The sequence below is a fragment of the Schistocerca gregaria genome, chromosome X (assembly GCF_023897955.1).
Source record: "Schistocerca gregaria isolate iqSchGreg1 chromosome X, iqSchGreg1.2, whole genome shotgun sequence".
Taxonomy (NCBI): Eukaryota; Metazoa; Arthropoda; class Insecta; order Orthoptera; family Acrididae; genus Schistocerca; species Schistocerca gregaria.
In genome coordinates, this window is record NC_064931.1 from 316,918,242 (window position 1) to 316,939,519 (window position 21,278).

Below are 21,278 nucleotides of genomic sequence, written 5' to 3' on the forward strand. Positions count from 1 at the left end.
ATTTCTTTATGAAGCAAAATCCCTCTCCTGTTTCATCTACCTCTGGAGTTGAATTATCTCCTTTTGATGTCATTGTGCTCATGAAACAAACTTTTTACAAAATGAATTGTTCTGTGAATTATCTGTATCTCCACAATTAAAACTGTGCAAAATTCCTGAATGCTGAGCAGTAATCAGGGATTTGTTGAATTAGGGTTGTGTAAGCTGCCCTTGTGATAAGTGAATAATATTTCCTGAGAACACCTCAAGTTAATCTTTATCTGACATCAGCTTCTCTTACAATTAGTTTTATGTTGTTGTACCACTTGAAATTGCTTAAGATACATGTTCCTAACTACAGGATGTAAAAGAAGTATACACACTTTGAAATTAGTTGATTGATATTCTAAAGGCTAATGCCTTGTCAGTGCAATTACTCTCATCTGTCATTGGTTGTTCATTTTGTTTCCACATAACTGCAACATCCTATCCTCTTCTCAGTGTCTTCCAAATACTTCATCCTAGACCACCCACCTCCTTTCTTTCCCAGCACTGTCCCTTCAGGAATTTTAATGATGAAGGTTTAATGTCTGCAAATCTGTTTTATCAACTCTTTGAATGCCAATTATGTGAGTCAGGACTGAATGAAAGAACATTTATGCAGGTTGAATTGGAACAAAAGCTTGAGACTGTGACAGTAATAGAGTCACAGCTGAACCTTTATTTTGCCAAGGTATGCTGCACATTTGGGAATATGTTACAGCAAGTTATCTACAAAATGCTGATATATGACAGGGGTGGAGGGATACCAAAAGGTAACCAATTATAATGGTAAAGGCAGTATGGCATATATATTTAGTACTCGGTAAGCCCTTGATGCTGTATCCGAGGAGTTATGAAAATATGTGTTTTTGATGTCAGCTTTACTGGAAAAGAGCTGAGTTCATATTGGGGTCTGTAGAGCATAAGATTTTACATCGTGTCATGCATTTGTTGTCATTTGGAAGTCACCATGAAGTGTTAAAGAGCCACTGGGTTTGTGTAGTGTTAGCAGCAATGTGGGTGATAAACTATGGGAGACAGACAATTATTCACCCTCAAGAGTGACTTAATACAATTCTGTGTTAAGAGCTTTATTTAGAGCCCAGGGCACTGGATGGACTTTGAAGAAGTGTTGGTTAGCTGTCACTTTAAGAGTGGTATGAGCTTTGAGATCTGTCGTCTTCCATAATCTAGATGAGAAGATTGCAGTATATCTGTCAAAGAGCCTGTTTAAGGTGGTGCAATGACCTTCAGATTGCATGGCATGCTCTGTTTCATTTGAAAGTGTGGGAAGAGTCTGTCCCAAATCACTTTCTCTTTGGGATCAGCTACCACAAGAGAATTTAACTGGTCATAAGTGAATAAAACTGGAAGTTTTGTAGTGAGTTCACTTAATGAAGCTCATAGACCCAAAGAATTGTTTTGACTGCCTACACAGTTGGATAATCTGAACTTAAGTATGTAGATTGGTTTAGCAAGGACACACAACCACCATTGTCCAAGAGCAATTTTACAGAGTGTTTCTCACTGAACAAATCTAAGTAGATTTGCTGGATTGCATCCTGAGAAATCATTACTTCCGTAGATTTATCACTCACATGGTACACTTCCATAGGTTGGGAGCACATCTGCACTGGAGCCATTACAACATACCTTTTGCAAATGTCCTTTTTTGCTGCACCTGTGGCATGTTCTGCCTGGATAGTGGCACATGCTGTGCTGATGGTTGCATCTGCTGCATGCATGGCAAAGGAAATAAAGAGGTGGCGTAATGTTCAGCATAACTGTTGTGGAGATCTGACTGCCATACCCTTTGACCATGAAGAAACACAGAACTGCATCAACAGTTTCATAGGGTTGAGCTATTTGCATTATTTCCATTAGAGACTGACCAGATTTCCTCAGTTCCTGGTTCCTCACTTCCAAACTGTGGATACAACACATTATAACATACCTGATTAGAGAGTCTATGTTACTTTTCATTCACAAACATTTTAAATTGCAATTTGTACTCAGTCCCTGTTCCTTAAACACAGTCATCACAGTAATGTGATCAGCACCTATGTTTGTGCAATAATCTCTCACAGATGGCAGGTGGTAGCACGAGCAGTGGAGGGTATATAAAGTGTGTCGAGGGAATGTGGAAAACAGTGCAGTTGTTGTTGTAATGTGGAAATGAAGTGATTTATCTGACACCCAAAAGGACAGCTTTTGTTTTTAAACTGTTTGCGTGCTGCCATGGTTAAAGTATACGGTTCATGGCAAAATGGCACTCTCCAATACCAGTGCCGAGGCAACAGTGGTAGACAACAGTCCGTAGATGACAGGATGAACAATGGCTACAGGTATCCATTCAGTCTGTAACACCGTAGATGCTCATTTGTTTTGTTTTGAAAGCAGCCATCTGTTAATTTAGTAAGCCACTCAGGCTCCAGCTCTTGGCTGATATATGACTACAGACTGGCAAGTTAAGTTTTTGTCTTTTTCTGTACTTCCACAGAGAATATTTATTAAATCTTATGTGTGATTCTCTATTTAAGAGGTTTAATCTCATGTTTTCATGTGTGTAAATTCATTCTGTCTGTAGCACAATAGTTGATCACTGCAAACCCAGCTACAAGCTCATTAACACATCAGCATCCATTGGTGACACATTGAGAGGCTAACAAGTTACATATCAAGGATTGTCTGCTTTTGTAGTTCACTTTGTCAGTTAGTCTTGCTGGGATGGCTAGGATACGTGCATACTTTGTGTGGACACAGGAGGATTTCAGCTGAATGTGCTTTTGGCTGCAGTCAATCACCTTCAGGCTGCTGCCTCAGGGTGTAGCAGTGGCAGAGAATCTGGCACATTGCATGGGACACCTCAGGTGTTGCTTGTTTTGCCCATGGGCTCTGCTTCTGAGACACCACCTAATGCACCCAATGTGGTTGATCCGCCCTCACAGGAGGGTAAGTGGCGGGTGGTAATGATTTTGCGTTGCTCGAGGTGGAGGGCCAATGTGGAGACTGGCTGCCTGGCCTCACCCATTCAGCCTGTAAGTGGACAGGTGGCCATTCTTTCAGCTGGATCCGAGCAGGTACATGTGGGGTGGGGTTTACTAGTTATTGGGGGCTCCAATGTTAAGTGCATAATGGAGCCCCTTAGGCAGATAGCGTTCAAGCCTGGAGAGAAAGCCAATGTGCACTCTGTATGTCTGTGATGGAGCCTCATCTGAGATGTGTAGGTGGCCTTGCTTCAGCCTATTGAGCATGCAGAGTGCAGTTGTCTGCATGTTGTGGCTCACGTTGGCACCAACGATGCCTGTCGTGTGGATTCTGAGGCGATCATCAGTTTGTATAGGCAGTTGACAGAGGTGGTGAAGCCTGCTGACCTTGTGCACAGTGTACAAGCAGAGCTCGCAATTTGCAGCTTCATTCCCAGAGTTGATTGGGGTCCTTTGGTTTGGAGCCGAGTAGAAGTTCTCAATCAAAGGCTTTGTCCACTCTGTGACAGTATTGGCTGGAGATTTATGGGCCTGCATTATTGTGTGCGGGTTTGTAGAACTTCCCTTGACAGGTCAGGGGCGCACTAAGCAAAGGAAGCAGCTGCTTGGGTAGCACATTACTTGTGGAGTACACATGAGGATTTTTTTAGGCTAGGCAGTAGTTTGAAGTCCTTTGATGGACACTCGTCAGTCAGTATGCAGCAAGGGAAGTCAAACGGCGTTCAGAATAAAGATAGTTCGACTATCTCAGTTTTATCAGTAAACAGTCCAAGTATTCATAATAAACTTCCCAAATTTACTGCCTTCCAGGAAAGTTCTCATGTTCAAATTATTCTTGGGACTGAGAACTGGCTGAAACCCGATGTGGAAAGATCTGAGATATTTAGCAAGTTATGGAACGTATATAAGAAAGACAGGTTAGAGGCCATAGGAGGGGAAGTGTTCAGTGCAGTTGACACAAATATTGTCTCTGTTGAAGTTGAGTGTGACAATGAAGTCATCTGGTGGCATATAACAGGTGTAGGTGAAACCCAGTTAATTGTCAGATGTTTTTACCAGCCACCTGATTCTGCTGTGACAGTTTTAGAGTCATTCAAAGAAATCTACAATCAATAGCATGCAAGTACCCAGATCTTGCAGCACTAGTTGAGGCGACTTTATCTTGCCAAATATAGACTGGGATGTCTGTGGATTCATGGCAGGGGGTACAGACATGTAGGGTTGTGAAATATTTTTGAATATATTTTCTGAAAATTGTGTTGAGCAGCTCGCTCAGCAGCCAACAGCAGTGGAAATTTCGTAGACCTTGTACCTCCAAATAGGCTGGACCTTATTGACCATGTCAGTATAGAAATGGGGATTAACACTCATGATGTCATTATAGCAACTATTATTACAAAAGTTAATAAGTCAGTCAATAAGGCTAGGAGAGTGTTTCTGCTAGATAGAGCAGATAAGTAGTTACTAACATCTTACTTAGACATGAATTGGCATCACTTAGTTCCAGTAAGATGGATGCAGAGGAATTATGGGCAAAGTGTAAGCAGACTGTAAATTGACATCTGGTAAGTTATGTGCCTAGTAAGTGGATAAAAGATGGAAAAGACCACCATGGTTTAGTAACAAAATTCGTCAGATGCTGAGGAAGCAGAATGTGTTGCACTCTTGGTTCAAAAGGGAACACATAAATGATGCCAAGTGAAAAGAACTATGTGTGAAGCATACAAAAACTACCACAGTCACACCTAAGCAAAATATCTGGCAGAGAACTCAAGAAAATTCTGATCATATGTAAAACTGCGAAGCAGGTCTAAGGCTTCCATTCAGTCCCTTGTTGACCAGTCTGGTGTGGCAGTTGAACATGACAAAACAAAAGCCAAAGCTTTAAATTTCGATTTCAAGGAATCATTCACATTGGAGAATCTTACAAACATACCATGATTTTACCTTCAGACTGACTCCCATATGGATGACATACTAATAAGCATACCTGGCATAGAGAAACAACTGAAAGATTTAGAAGCAAATGAATAGCCAGGTAAAGATGGAATCCTGGTTAATTTTATAGTGAGCATTCTATGGCATTGACCTTTTACCTAGCTTGCATTTATCATGAATCTCTTGCCCAGCACAAAGTCCCAAGTGACTAAAAAAAAAGTGCAGTTGACTCCAGTATGTAACAAGGGTAAAAGAACGGATCTGCAAACTTGCAGACCAATACATCTGTTTGCTGTAGAATCCTTGAACATATTCTGAGTTCAGATATAATAAACTTTCTTGGGACTGAGAAGCTTATGTCCATAAATCAGCATAGTTTCAGAAAGCATTGATCGTGTGAAACTCAGCTTGCCCTTTTCTCACATGATATACTGAGAACTATGGATGATGGGCAACAGAAGATACCATATTTCTAGATTTCCAGAAAGTGTTGTGACACAGTGCCCCATTGCAGGCTGTTAATGAAGGTACAAGCATATGGAATACGTTCCAGATATGTGAGTGGCTTGAAGACTTTTTAAATAATAGAATTCAATATGTTGTCCTTGATGGCAAGTGTTCATCAGAGACAAGGATACCATCAGGAGTGCCCTAGGGAAGTGTGATAGGACCACTCTTGTTCTCTATATACATAAATGATTTGTAGGATAGGGTGGGCAGCAGTCTGTGGTTGTATGCTGATGATGCTGTGGTGGACCCTGGTGCAACCTATTCTTGAGTACTGCTTGAGTGTTTGGGATCCATACCACGTTGGGTTGAGGGAAGACATTGAAAAGCAATTTAGACTTGGGCCTCTAGATTTGTTACTGGTAGGTTCAAACAAACTGCAAGTGTTATGGAGATGCTACAGGAACTGAAATGGAGATCCCTGGAGGGAAGGCAATGTTCTTTTTGAGAAACAATATTGAGAAAATTTAGAGAATCAGCATTTGAAGCTGACTGCCTAACTATTCTACTGCTGCCAACATACACTGCGTGTAAGGACCACAAAGATAAGATGTTAGAAATTAGGGCTCATATGGAGACATATAGATAGTTGTTTTTCTCTTGTTCTATTTGCGAGTGGAACAGGAAAGAAATGACAAGTAGTGGTACAGGGTATACTCTGCCATGCACTGTATGGTGGCTTGCAGAATATCTTTATAGATGTAGGTGTAGGTACAGGGGAATAGATGTGCAACTTGAGTAAATGGCTGCCCAGATAAACCAAGGGGCTACCAACTCACTCTCCTCAATGACAATTCATCAAACAGTGCTGCATATGGAGCTCCACAGCAGACATCTGGTTTGTGCACCCATGCACTGCTGTTCATCAGAGATGAAGGGTGGGTGACCTTTCCAGATGAATCACATTTTATGCTTCATCGGACAGGTGGCCATTGGCATGTAAGACATCAAGCATCTAAAAGAAAACATGCTACAACAATCATCGACTGGGGGAGGTAGCATTTTGGTCTGCGGAATGTTTTTGTGTTTGTGGCATTCCCTGTGTTATCTCATCATTGAGTAAGGCACAATGGATCAACAAAAGTATGTATATATCCTTGGGGATTATGTCCGCTGGTACATGCAGTTTTTTTCAAAGTGAATGGTGATACCTTCTTTACAACTGCAACCTACTTCTTCGTAGAACACATTGAGGACAGGTTTGTAGAGATTGTGGCATTGGGAAAGGTGTAGTCTGGCTGTTTGCTGAGTGAAGGAACAAAATCTATTTAGCCATGAACCTTACTTCCTTTTACTTATTGTAGTGGTACCATAGTTACTGTCATCCCCCACAGAATTCATAACATTATTGCTTTGCACCTTGAGTTTGAACCTACCATTGGATGAGCCATTGAATGCAAACCTGGAATGGCTGGATACCAAAAGACAACTGAGTGGACACTGGAGCACTCCTTCTGGCATTCAAAGAAACAACAATCCCAGCTAAAGTAAGATTATGAAGAAATAAATATACCATCACCAGTTTACTGTTTTAAATACTTTTCCTTGGGACATATGTCCCAATGAATTCACAAACCCATTGATGCTGGTGACACTATGGTGTACCTTGTGGACACCCTTTGAAATATGTTGATTACTAGGGTCAACATCCTTCACACTCACCAGTATGTCCTATATATGAAAAGCGTGGAAAATAGAAGTGTGACAACTCTTGATTGGCTATCAGTCTGAAAATATTATTATTATTGTTATTATTATTATTATTATTATTATTATTATTAATAAATACCATTGCCTCCCTTCTGTAAATGTAGTGATTAGTGTCATGAGTGTCTTCACAAAATGCTCATTGCAAGCTCAGGTTTTACCTGAGACTCAACTAACTGTGACTGTATCCTACACCCTGAGATGAGGCCAAGCACATCCTTTACACACTCTTCACCAATACCAGACACCTTGATCCCTCGCCCTTGAAGCCTCACCCTCCTCCAGCGTCTCGTGGCAGTTGGGCACCCTCTGAGGAATCCACCACTCAGAATTCTACAGGTCCATGACCTGACTCCAAACAGTGGCTAAAGGAATCGCAGGTGGCAGGTCGCAGGACACATAGCTCCAAACTGTAGCTAAAGGAGTCACAGATTTAAGAGCTGTTCATTTTTCCTCCTTACCTGTTCTTAAAATAATCTCCCATAGAATTTACAGGGTGTTTCAAAAATGACCGGTATATTTGAAACGGCAATATAAACTAAACGAGCAGCGATAGAAATACACCGTTTGTTGCAATATGCTTGGGACAACAGTACATTTTGTTGAAAATTGTAACTACTGTAATTTCGAAAGTTTGTCCACCTGAAAATGTACTGTTGTCCCAAGTATATTGCAACAAACGGTGTATTTCTATCGCTGCTCATTTAGCTTTTATTGCCGTTTCAAATATACCGGTCATTTTTGAAACACCCTGTAAAAGCAAAGATGGTACCCGTGGTCTAGGGGTAGCGTCTTTGATTCATAATCAAAACGTCTTCGGTCCTGGGTTCAATCCCTTCCCTGCCTAAATTTTGATAAATAATCAGCATTGGCGGCCGAAGACTTCCGGCATAAGAAGTCAGCCTCATTCTGCCAACGGCCTTGTCAAAGAGGGTGGAGGAGCGGATAGAGGTTCAGGGCACTCTCTTGTCCTATGGGTGGGAAATTGCCCCTAAAGGCGGATTTATCAGCAATGATCAACGACATGAGGATGCAGAAGGCCATGGAAACCACTGCATTAAAGACACGTAACGTGTATCCACAGGACATGTGGCCTGTAGTTGAAGAAGTGTCATGATGATCTCTCCATTGGCAAAAGATTCTGGAGTAGTCCCCCATTCGGATCTCCGGGAGGGGTCTGCCAAGGGTGGGGTTACCATGAGAAAAAGACTGAATAATCAATGAAAGGTTAATGTTCTACGAGTCGGGGCGTGGAATGTCAGAAGCTTGAACGTGGTAGGGAAACAAGAAAATCTGAAAAGGGAAATGCAAAGGCTCAATCTAGATATAGTAGGGGTCAGTGAAGTGAAGTGGAAGGAAGACAAGGATTTCTGGTCAGATGAGTATCGGGTAATATCAACAGCAGCAGAAAATGGTATAACAGGTGTAGGATTCGTTATGAATAGGAAGGTAGGGCAGAGGGTGTGTTACTGTGAACAGTTCAGTGACCGGGTTGTTCTAATCAGAATCGACAGCAGACCAACACCGACAACGATAGTTAAGGTATACATGCCGACGTCGCAAGGTGAATATGAACAGATAGAGAAAGTGTATGAGGATATTGAAAGGGTAATGCAGTATGTAAAGGGGGACGAAAATCTAATAGTCATGGGCGACTGGAATGCAGTTGTAGGGGAAGGAGTAGAAGTAAAGATTACAGGAGAATATGGGCTTGGGATAAGGAATGAAAGAGGAGAAAGACTAATTGAGTTCAGTAAGAAGTTTCAGCTAGTAATAGCGAATACCCTGTTCAAGAATCACAAGAGGAGGAGGTATACTTGGAAAAGGCCGGGAGATACGGGAAGATTTCAATTAGATTACATCATGGTCAGACAGAGATTCCGAAATCAGATATTGGATTGTAAGGCATACCCAGGAGCAGATATAGACTCAGATCACAATATAGTAGTGTTGAAGAGTTGGCTGAAGTTAAAGACATTAGTCAGGAAGAATCAATACGCAAAGAAGTGGGATACGGAAGTTCTAAGGAATGATGAGATACGTTTGAAGTTCTCTAACACTATAGATACAACAATAAGGAATAGCGCAGTAGGCACCACAATTGAAGAGGAATGGACATCTCTAAAAAGGGCCATCACAGAAGTTGGGAAGGAAAACATAGGTACAAAGAAGGTAGCTGCAAAGAAACCATGGGTAACAGAAGAAATACTTCAGGTGATTGATGAAAGGAGGAAGTACAAACATGTTCCGGGAAAATCAGGAATACAGAAATACAAGTCGCTGAGGAATGAAATAAATAGGAAGTGCAGGGAAGCTAAGACGAAATGGCTGCAGAAAAAATGTGAAGACATCGAAAAAGTTATGATTGGCGGAAGGACAGACTCAGCATACAGGAAAGTCAAAACAACCTTTGGTGACATTAAAAGCAATGGTGGTAACATTAAGAGTGCAACGGGAATTCCACTTTTAAATGCAGAGGAGAGAGCAGATAGGTGGAAAGAATACATTGAAAGCCTCTATGAGGGTGAAGATTTGTCTGATGTGATAGAAGAAGAAACAGGAGTCGATTTAGAAGAGATAGGGGATCCAGTATTAAAATCAGAATTTAAAAGAGCTTTGGAGGACTTACAGTCAGATAAGGCAGAAGGGATAGATAACAAACATTCCATCAGAATTTCTAAAATCATTAGGGCAAGTGGCAACAAAATGACTATTCACGTTGTTGTGTAGAATATGTGTCTGGCGACATACCATCTGACTTTCGGAAAAGCATCTTCCGCACAATTCCGAAGATGGCAAGAGCTGTCAACTGCGAGAATTATCGCACAATCAGCTTAACAGCTCATGCACCGAAGCTGCTTACAAGAATAATATACAGAAGAATGGAAAAGAAAATTGAGAATGCACTAGGTGACGATCAGTTTGGCTTTAGGAAAAGTAAAGGCACGAGAGAGGCAATTCTGACGTTACGGCTAATAATGGAAGCAAGGCTAAAGAAACACCAAGACACGATCACAGGATTTGTCGACCTGGAAAAAGCGTTCGACAATATAAGATGGTGCAAGCTGTTCGAGATTCTGAAAAAAGTAGGGATAAGCTATAGGGAGAGACGGGTTATATACAATATGTACAACAACCAAGAGGGAATAATAAGAGTGGATGATCAAGAACGAAGTGCTCGTATTAAGATGGGTGTAAGACAAGGCTGTAGCCTTTCACCCCTACTCTTCAATCTGTACATCGAGGAAGCACTTATGGAAATAAAAGGAAGGTTCAGGAGTGGAAATAAAATACAAGGTGAAAGGATACCAATGATACGATTCGCTGATGACATTGCTATCCTGAGTGAAAGTGAAGAAGAATGAAATGATCTGCTGAACAGAATGAACAGTCTAATGAGTACACAGTATGGTTTGAGAGTAAATCGGAGAAAGACGAAGGTAATGAGAAGTAGTAGAAATGAGAACAGTGAGAAACTTAACATCAGGATTGATGGTCACGAAGTCAATGAAGTTAAGGAATTCTGCTACCTAGGCAGTAAAATAAACAATGACGGACGGAGCAAGGACGACATCAAAAGCAGACTCGCTATGGCAAAAAAAGGCATTTCTGGCCAAGAGAAGTCTACTAATATCAAATACTGGCCTTAATTTGAGGAAGAAATTTCTGAGGATGTACGTCTGGAGTACAGCATTGTATGGTAGTGAAACATGGACTGTGGAAAAACCGGAACAGAAGAGAATCGAAGCATTTGAGATGTGGTGCTATAGACGAATGTTGAAAATTAGGTGGACTGATAAGGTAAGGAATGAGGAGGTTCTACACAGAATCGGAGAGGAAAGGAATATGTGGAAAACACTGGTAAGGAGAAGGGACAGGATGATAGGACATCTGCTAAGACATGAGGGAATGACTTCCATGGTACTAGAGAGAGCTGTAGAGGGCAAAAACTGTAGAGGAAGGCAGAGATTGGAATATGTCAAGCAAATAATTGAGGACGTAGGTTGCAAGTGCTACTCTGAGATGAAGAGGTTAGCACAGGAAAGTAATTCGTGGTGGGCTGCATCAAACCAGTCAGTAGACTGACGACAAAAAAAAAAAAAAACCTTTGCAGCATGTATCTGCTCCCTCAAGCTGCATGGTTTGTTAAGACCACCACCAGCAGCCAAAAACTGTCCCTGGTCTCTTACTTAATTTAATGACTCTGCTGACCCATCTATCCTTGCTTGAAGACTTTTCTGTCCACTTTACAATGCTGTGAGCATCTACTTTTTATGCTTCCACCATTCAGGCACAATAATGGAGAGCAGAAGGTACATGCCTATCCTTTACTGTGTACTGCCATGAGTCATATAACAAGCCTTTCAAGAAATGGGAATTATTTAGAGCCCTTGACTTGTCTTGCAACACGGCCACAAGCCCTGACACAACTCACAGTTAAATGGTTCAACACTTGAATGTGAATCATAAAAACTACTTGATCATTGTTTTCACTCATACCTGGCTTTGAGGTGAAATCCCTTCATAGTATCATCATCCCAATTTCTATGCCAGACAAAAATTCAATACCCATTGACAGCTACAAACTTATGAATCTCATTAATTTGCTGGAGAGTATAGTGGCCTGTTCAGTATGTTGGGTTCTTGAAACCTGAGACCTTTTGTTCATTTATCACTGTGGCTTCTAAGAGGTGCATTCCTCAGCTGACCATCTGTTCTGGCTGGAAATGCCAATCAGACTGTCATTTACCAAGCATCATCATATTGTTTTCTTTTTTCAACTTGCATAAAGCGTATGATACTACCTGGAATCACCATATCTTGACCACGGCCCATAACTGGGGTTTCAGAGGTGCTTTACCATTTTTTTAAATTTACTTTTTGTCATCTCAATTGTTAAGAAATAGAGCTGCTGCCTCTCTTAGCTCTCCCTAGTTTCAAGAGAATGGCGTCCCTCAGGACTCATTGAGTGTTTAACTTTTTTTAGTGGCCATCAATGAATCTGTAGACTCTATGGATCTATTGATTACTCTTGTTCTCTCTCTTGATAGTTTTGCCATTTGGTACAGCTCTCAGCCTGTGGCCTTAGCTGATTGTCAGTTGCAAGCAGCCATAGGGAAGACTTATTCTTGGACCTTCTACCATGTCTCTCAGTTTTCCTCCTTTAAACCACATTTCGTACATTTTGGTTGTTACGCCACACTTCATCCAGACCCAAAGTTCTACATTCAGAACCAGTACTTCAAGCCATTGTATGGACCTGTTTTTTAGGCTTCGCCTTCTAAACTTACATGGTTACCCCATATTTATTCCCTACGAATATCTCTTTGGGGCACCTACTGTGCCACTCACTCATGCTGCGGGCACTGGTCTTGTTGTGACTAGGCTACAGGTGCCAGATAGCACTATCAGCTTTGCAACTGTTACATCTAGTACACCGTTGTGGGGTAAGGCCACCTACCTGCGCCTTTCGTATAAGCTCTTTTGACTGCCTTCTGGCAGTTAGGTTTAGGTTTCCACAGTAGTACTTAAACTAAGGTTAATCTGTTTTCAATTTTTTCTTGGAGAGTGCGATTACGGTATGAGATAGACTTCGAGTACTCGCCAGGTGCTCCACTATGACTGGAATCTTCTAAAATCAGATAGTGATCCACAGTCATAACATCAACTGTGAAATTAAAAACTGTACTGAATTAAAACTGTAGTGGTCGATTGGTTCACCCAAGTATTTTGCATGGCATGAAGCTACACATTGACGGCACAACGATGTTGGTACAGTGCGATCCATTGTCGTCGTAAGTTCGATCTTGGGTACTGCCAGTTGGCATGTTACAAGTGCAGTCTCCACCAGAAACAACTGATGATTACAGTATTAACAGTAGTGTTACCTCGTCACTACTTAGATGTTTTGATGAATTAAGTTAAAATAATAAGTACTGTAATGCTTAGAATTATAATATGGATAAAACTTTAATCAAACTTACCTTAATTTAGCAAGCAGTTTCTCTTCATTTCCTTTGCATAGCCATAATGCTGTGTCTGTACTCCTTATGCTGTCTGAGATTTCCTGTGATATTTCATCAAAACTTTTTATAGACACTAGTGAAATCGAATATTGTAAGTTCAATAAAAAAAAGGGTCTGTTTGTAGACTGAGGTTGCAACACAGGATTACTCAGTACCTTCTCTTCTTTTGTTTCACCTCATGATTCCAGAGTTACACAGCTGTAGCTACCTCTATAATCTCCATAGGAAGACTGAGCTGTGGCCAACTGACTGCCAGCCATGCCGCCCAGCTGTAACCCTGTTCATAGTAGCTGCAGCCACAGCCAGCCATTGGCTGTGGTCATGGTCACACTGGTGTACCACTCACACTAGATCTAATCCAAGGTTGTAAATTCTCTGTTATCCCTGTTGTTTTATGTCCCAACTTCCTCACTGCCTTTCAGAAAGCCTAAGGTGCTGAAATTGTATACATGCTCTAAAGATTCAGAAAAGATAAGATATGACCTCACAGAAGCTGAAGCTGGGCAATTATTTTTCCCCCTTAGTCCTGTAGTTGATTCTGGCAGCATGGATGGCAATTGCTAGAGCCTACCATTTTGTCAAGAAGAAAACTATCAATTGTTTTCTGATTGTGACTCTACTACTTGCCTGCAGGCTGTTGACTAATGATACCCTCACCATCCAGTAGTGTCCACTATTCATGATCTCCTTTATGATTGTATTGCATGCCCAGTCATTTTACAATGGTTCTTGAGTCATATGAGGGTACAGTCAACTTTTTGATTTGCTGTTGTTCCTTCTATAGAAGCTGGTTTAAGAGGAACTTGATAACACTGATTCCATAGTGATGCATACATGGAGTTTAAATAGCATAGTTGCCAATGTGTTATTCATTGTGCAGTTTATTGTACAGTTACAATATGCAAAACGCAATACAATCCAGTAGCAATAGCCTAGAATAAAGATTTCTCTCAGTCTGTAGTGCAAGCAACATCCATAACAGTAATAATAGTCAAGAATGGCATGATGCAGATGTATTAATGTAGAATGAGAGTTTCAGCTCCATACTTTTGCCTTTGTAAGGAGAGGCAATTCCCACATCATGTGAGGTTTATGAATTTACTGTATGCATTATGAAAGCATTCATCATCACAGGTCATGCTCATTGCTGAGTGTCATGACCCCATAAACCAAGTATGTGCATCCTGTTTGATTACTAGCATCTCTTACAACTTGTTGAAGAGGTATACCTGAAATCTTCTTGGTTTGATCTGTCCACCTGCTTGCTGCTCTTCCTCTCAGTCTCTTGCCCTCCATCATCCCTTCCATGATTATTTTCACTAAGTTTTCTTCATCTCTTCTCATAATGTGGCCAAAGAACTGGAGAATTTTTTTGTTGACACAAGAAGAAAGGCACATGGAGATATTGAGTTGCTCAATAATGGACACATTTGTTGTTCTTTCAGTCCATTTTATGTGCAGCATCCTGTGCCACCACCAAAGCTCAGCTGTGCATTGATGCACTGTTTGTCTCTGGCTTTAAGGTTCCATAACTCACAGCCATAAAAGAACATGGAAAACATGAGTGTTTCAACAAGCCAGAACTTTGTGGTATTTATTATTGCTCTTTTCTGCCAGATCTTGGTGAGCTTCTTTGTAGTCACTCACCCTAGCATGATTCATCTTCTTATTTCATCTTTAGAGCTTCCCATGTTACAGATGGTTGATGCAAGATAGATTAAAGAATGCACGACCTCCAGTTCCCTTAATTGACCTGTGAATTGAAACTGTAATCCTCGATCAGTTATCATGAGTTTGGACTTGCTGAGATTGAGGTCCAATCCATACAATAGATTAATATCCTTTACTTTCATTAATAGCTCAGCAAGTTCATCTTCGCTGATGGCTAAAAGCATATAGCTGTCTGCAATTTGAGGTTGCGAATAGTTCTGCCATCAATTTAGATGCCTTTAGTTAATCCATGAAGGCATTTGTAATGACATGTTTTGCACAGATGTTGTTCAGTTGGGGGTGGGGGTAGAATACAACTCTGATACCTTTTGATGCACTGAAGAAATCAGACAAGCCAGCTCTCACCTTCACAGCTACAATGTGATTATTCTGTAGGTGTGTTATGCTGTCAAGTGTGATGGGACACCAAACTCTGCAGACACCTGGCATATCTTTTCCCAGACAACATAATCAAAGGTTTTCCTGTATTCAAGGAAGCAGATCAGTATGGAACGCAGAATTCTGGCAATTCCTTAATTATTTCTCATTTTGAAAATCTGTTGACAAGTTTCTTTTCCTTCAACAAAACCTGCTTTTTCTGTTGATATGTGATGCTGAATGTATAACTTTAAATACTGTTTCAGGATGTGAAGCAAAATTTAGCTTGCATGGGATATGAGAGCAATAGTTCAGTAGTTGGAGCAGTTCCTGATTGACCCTTTTGTTTAATGGGATGAAGAGCGACTTTGACCAGTCTTGTACACATTGAATGCATGACATCAAAACTTTCTTGCTCTATTTCCTTGATTGTCTCACTCTCTAGATCAGGGGATTTATAGTTCTTCAGATGTCATATTGCATTCTCTATTTTGCTGTGTAAGATTGTATGCTCCAATGTAAATTGCTCAACTGCTTGACTTTTCTTACTGTTGTTAATCCCAGAATACAGCTTTTCACAGTACTTTTTTTCACCTTGCAACAGTTTCTTCCTTGCCTGCAGTAGAGTTGCCATTCTCATCATCTACCACCCACATATGAGTATTAAATTCACCAGTGATGATTTTGAGCTTCTTGAAGAGATCACGTACTTGATTGTGATTATGATATGCAATCTGTACTTTCTGAAATTCCATTGTATTTCTTCGCACAGGTCCTTTCAGATTGCTTCTCTCAAAATAGTTGTAGTGTGGACTGCAATATCCAAGGATATTTTGCAATTTGTGATCGTTCTGATGTCGGGCGTGATGAGGAAACAACTTCATTCACTTGGTCCCATGTTTGTGATGTTGGTACATCTTTATGAAGACTGATGGTGTGGAGTTTTGGTCTTAAAAACTCACCAAATTCTCAAAGAGCTTCCTTGTTTGTGAGTTGCAATTGTCTTTCTTCACTCCTGTTGGTGGATTTGAGTGTAATCTACATTATCGTGGACAGCAGATTGTTATCACTTTCACACTTAGCCCCACGAAAGGTCTTACAGTCCATGACCAAAGTCTTACATCTTCACATTAGGATGAAGTCAGTTTGGTTTCTACATCTATCACCAGGTGCTATCCAAGTTGACTTGATGATATTGGAACATAGTGTTACAGTCAGTCAAGTTGTTTCTCATACAGAAATCTAGTATGTATCTGTCTCAGTCATTTCTCTCACATTGGCCATAAGGTCCAACCACAGATTGTCCCTGTGTGTATTGGCTAGTATCTACCATTGCCGCAGTGAAGTCTTCTTGAATTATTGCCTGTTCTTTGTTGGGGCTCTTGTTAGGGACTTGTATCAGCTGCTCATAGATCTCCTCTATCACCTCATCTGATGCTGTAGCAGTAGGGCCATAGATCGGGATGATGTCGAGTTTAGAGAGAGAAGCTTTTAATTTGATGGATATGACCCTTCCTGTCATTAATGGACTCATAACTTAGAACACAGTTGTTAACATTTCCAGGGACAACTATTGGAACACCATTTCTTCTTTGGTGGCAACACATTGAGTAATACACAGTGCGCCTTCCTTGAGTTATGAAATGGCCACTTCCTCTCCAGTGAGTCTCACTAAGTCTGAAAATATCCAGGTCATTTGCACTCATTTCTCTTTCTAATATAGCAAGTTTTCCCATGTAAAATAGTCCATGCATATTCCATGTTGCACTTCCCCTCCTCCCCTCCTCCTTCCCTTTCCCTTTCCCTGTCCAGAGATCCAACTGGGGGACTTAAAGCTCTGGACAATTTAGTATTGAGAAAGCCATGGGGTCTCATGGGAAAATTTCAGTGGTGGTTTCTCGTTGCCTTCCATTGACCTCCAAATTTTGTCTGCTAACCAACTCAGTTTCATGCTGGGGTTGGTCACTCAACCTCCTGCTGTGTTGTTTGGCCTAACAAAGTCACTTCATGTATGTAGAATTGAAGGGATGGAGGCTAAGAGAACTCTCTTGCCGAGTTCTTGTAATCGTGAACTCCATGAAGTCATTTCCTGGGCTTGTGAAAGCAGTATTTTTACTTTTTTCCTGACTGTTTCTGACGTTTGCTGGAAATAAACAATGAAATATTTTGTACAGGAGTGGTTGCTATTTCATTCACGTTTTCATTTATCCTGCTTGGCAGAAGACTACATTTGTCACTCTGAATGAAGTATTATTTAATTTGTTTTGTCTCTGTACAATTTCTTTGGAATATATGGAGAACTGTTGTAAATATCATGTCACCCACAGCCCTTGTAATCCAATAGCTTTTTAACAAACTGACATTTCTCATATTTATCATGTGTTTTCCACTTTATGAGCAGGAAGATAGTTTCCATGTGCAGATACTCATAATACATTTTAACTGCACTCCTTTTGAAATATGACTAAGTCAGAAAAAGATTATTTTCAGTGGGTCAGTGACTATCGTCTCATTCTATTAATGTGCTCAATACTTAATGTAAATACAGGTGAATTCCAAATCTAAATCTTACAGGTTTATCTGATTATCTGAACTTATGTCATATGAAGCATAATTTAAAAGTATGTCATATTCTCTTCCATGAATGTAACAAGTGTTGTAAATACTTCATGTTGTTTACATTCAGAAGGTTGTTTAGCTACCAGAAGTGACTTCAAAAGGTTTTGGTGATGAAGAAGAAATTACAGTAAATGTCTATTCAAGTACTTGTCTTTGATAATTAAGGGCATCTCAAGTAGCTTGGACAACTCCATTATTGGTAGAGGTATCATCTGTTTCTTCCTACAAGAACCAGATGGAATATTTTGTAGGTTACTAAAATGACCCTTTTGTTGTATTATATTCTATGTTTATGTATTGTAATTGACAAAAAATGATGTAGTCAAGTTGGATAGAACAGTCACTGTGACAAATAATTTACAGGGTGTATCCAAAAGAATTATCCAATTTTACACGTCTATACTTCTGAAACGAATAAACATACACAATGAATTTTGTTTTTTGATGAACGGGGATCTCCAAAACCCTTTTTCATACCTTTTCATAGGTGTTCAATATGCCCCCTTGAGATGCATGGCATATGTTGATGTGGTATTCAAATTGTTCCCACACTACAGTGAGCATGTCTTGAGTTAGAGCTTCCACAGCTGCTGTTATGCGATGTCTCAGCTAATTCATTATTGTTGATAACAGAGGCACATAAAAAGAGTCTTTTATAAACCTCCACAAGGAATAATCACATACAGTCAAGTCCAGTGACTTTGGAGGGCAGTAATGTAAAGCTAAATCATTTAGTCCAGTAATCCTTTGATTTAAAAATTCCCACACTTCCAGATGCCAGTGCCCCATCCTGTTTGTAAATGAAGTCGTTGAAATCAATTTCCAGCTGTGGGAAAAGAAAGTTCTCAAGCATATTGAGATACGTGCTTCTAGTATTCTCGGTAAAGAAAAATGGGCTATATGTCTTTTTCCGTGAAACTGCACAAAATACATTAAATTTTGGGGAGTCCCTCTCATGTTGTACAACTTTATGTTGCTCCGTTCCCCATATTCTCACATTATGATGGTTCACCTTCCCATTTGAATGGAATATTGCCTCGTCACTAACCCCTAAGCATGGAAGAAAACTGTCGTCCTCCATTTTGCCAAGAACGAAATTACAGAACTCCACATGTTGTTTGTCACCTTCACAAAGAGCTTGCAGTAACTGAATTTTGTATGGTTTCATGTGTAAATGTTTACGCAACACTCACCAGATGGACATCAAGGGCATGTCAAGCTGCATGACAAACAGATTTCTGTGGACTCCTTGTGAAACTATGATGGATGTATTCAATGTCTGTGTCAGACACTCGGGGAGGTTCCAGCAATTTGCCTTTACACAAACAACCTGTTTCTCAGAATTGTTCATGCCATCATATAATGCTCTGTGCTGTAGGAGGATCCACACCATGCCTAGTATGAAAGTCACACCAAACAGTTATTAGTGACCCGCACTGCACAAAATGTAGAACACAAAATGCCTTCTGTTGTCCCGACACCATTTTTACTAGAACTGAAGTGGGTGCACATTGCTACTACCTGGTGGGAACCATGTAAAACTCAAGAGTTTGCTCTTTCCAACAGTAAATTGTCCACACACACATCTCAAATAACATAATAGTTATGATGTTTTTTAATCAGATGATTGATTTTGATACACCATGTATTATCTTTCAACAGATTTTGGTGTGGCACACCATTTACAGATATTTATGAAGCTAAGCTAGAAATACCATATTTCTGTATGCTAATTTAACACAGATAACCAGAAATGATTGTAATAATTGTAGTTAAACATAATTTACCTCTCAAGATGATTTTAAATAAATTTTTCAATAAGTGTAATAAACACAGAAGAGACCCATGACAGAGACTTTAGTCATCAATAATATACCCTCCTTCAATATTTACAACAGTCTGCCAACACTGGAGTACTTTCCGATTCTGCAACTGTAGAAATCACATGATTCTGAGTGCATTTTAATCTGGAAAAGAAGTTCCTTGAAGGTTGTTCCATAGAGAATGGAAAAGGTGTAAATCTGAGGGTGTAAGATTAGGTGAATAAGGCTGGTGTGGAATGACTTCCCAACCCAACTCGTGTGTAGTGTTTTTGTCAGTCTGGCAGAGGGTGAGCGGGCGTTATCATGGAGTAGCATCACTTCATACAGTCTTCCTGGTTGTTGTTGTTGGATTGTATCTGCAATATATATCAGTTGTTGGCAGTATATGTCAGCAGTGATGATTACACCTTGGGGAAGCAATTTGTAGTACACCACACAGTCACCATTCCACTGGATGCATAACATTATCTCTCATGGATGTGCACCGGTCTGTATGGTGAGCTGTTGCTTTATTTGGCTCAACTATTTCACGTCATAAAGACACCATTTCTCATAACGAGTAATGATACAGGGTCGGTATGGGTGTTGTTGTTCATGAGTCTGTTGATGATGAGTACACAGAGATTCAGTGTCGCCATCTGCTAACTTTTGTGATTTTGGATTAGTGGGTGCGGTAGCCATATATATAACTCTTGAACCTTCCCCATTGCATGCAAATGTTGCATCATGGTAGAATGATCATTCATCACATTGGCCAGTTCTCGAATACAATGATGTGGATCATTGTTGATTAATGCGTCTAAACAATCTTCATTAAACGCTGAAGGCCTTCCTGAATGTCAAGAGATACTAGTGTAAAAAAATCCTCCTTAGAATCAGAAAACCATTTTATTGATGTGCTGTGGCCAATAGCTTTATTCCCATACATGGTGCAAATGTTTCTAGCTTCTTCTGCTGCTGTCACCCCTCTACTGAACTCGAAACAGAAGAATATGTCTGAAATGTTCAGATTTCTCCACTTTGCACACCATTGTGTAGAGTCCACAGCTCCATTGACTATCTCCAAATGACAACATGTAAACTCAAACAGCAACAGTTGTTCTACAAATAAAAAATGACAATTGAAAAATAAACCCATAGCAACCAGAGTGGCAACATGCAAAACAAAAACGTATGAAATTATGCACTAATGCAATAGTTACAATGATTGTAAATTAGTTTCGTTGGAAATTTGTTTTACATTAAATAAATCATGCTGAATATATGAAAAATGTAATTTTATTGACAATGTCAGTAGCACATCTTACAGCCCACAAATGAAGTATGAAATAATACCTACTCCACACATCTGCCTTTTTATAGGCTTACATATATGGGCATGAGAATGAAAAACTTGCATGGCAGGCTTTCTCCTGGAGTGGGATACCAATCTCAGAGACACTCTTGGTGCTATTCTTGAAGGGTAAGGCATGTGTTAGCACTGGGTTTCACACTTGTCCATACTTTCAATTCTATGTTGTTGTTGTTGTGTAATGGTGGTGGTGTTCAGTCCTGAGACTGGT

At 40.2% G+C, this 21,278-nt stretch overlaps 1 protein-coding gene across 7 annotated transcripts in view; it reads left to right on the plus strand.

Moving 5' to 3' along the window:
- Positions 1-21,278, plus strand: part of LOC126299284 (constitutive coactivator of peroxisome proliferator-activated receptor gamma-like) — a 633,226-nt gene that overhangs the window by 265,253 nt on the left and 346,695 nt on the right. The gene's annotated exons all lie outside the window — the stretch shown is intronic.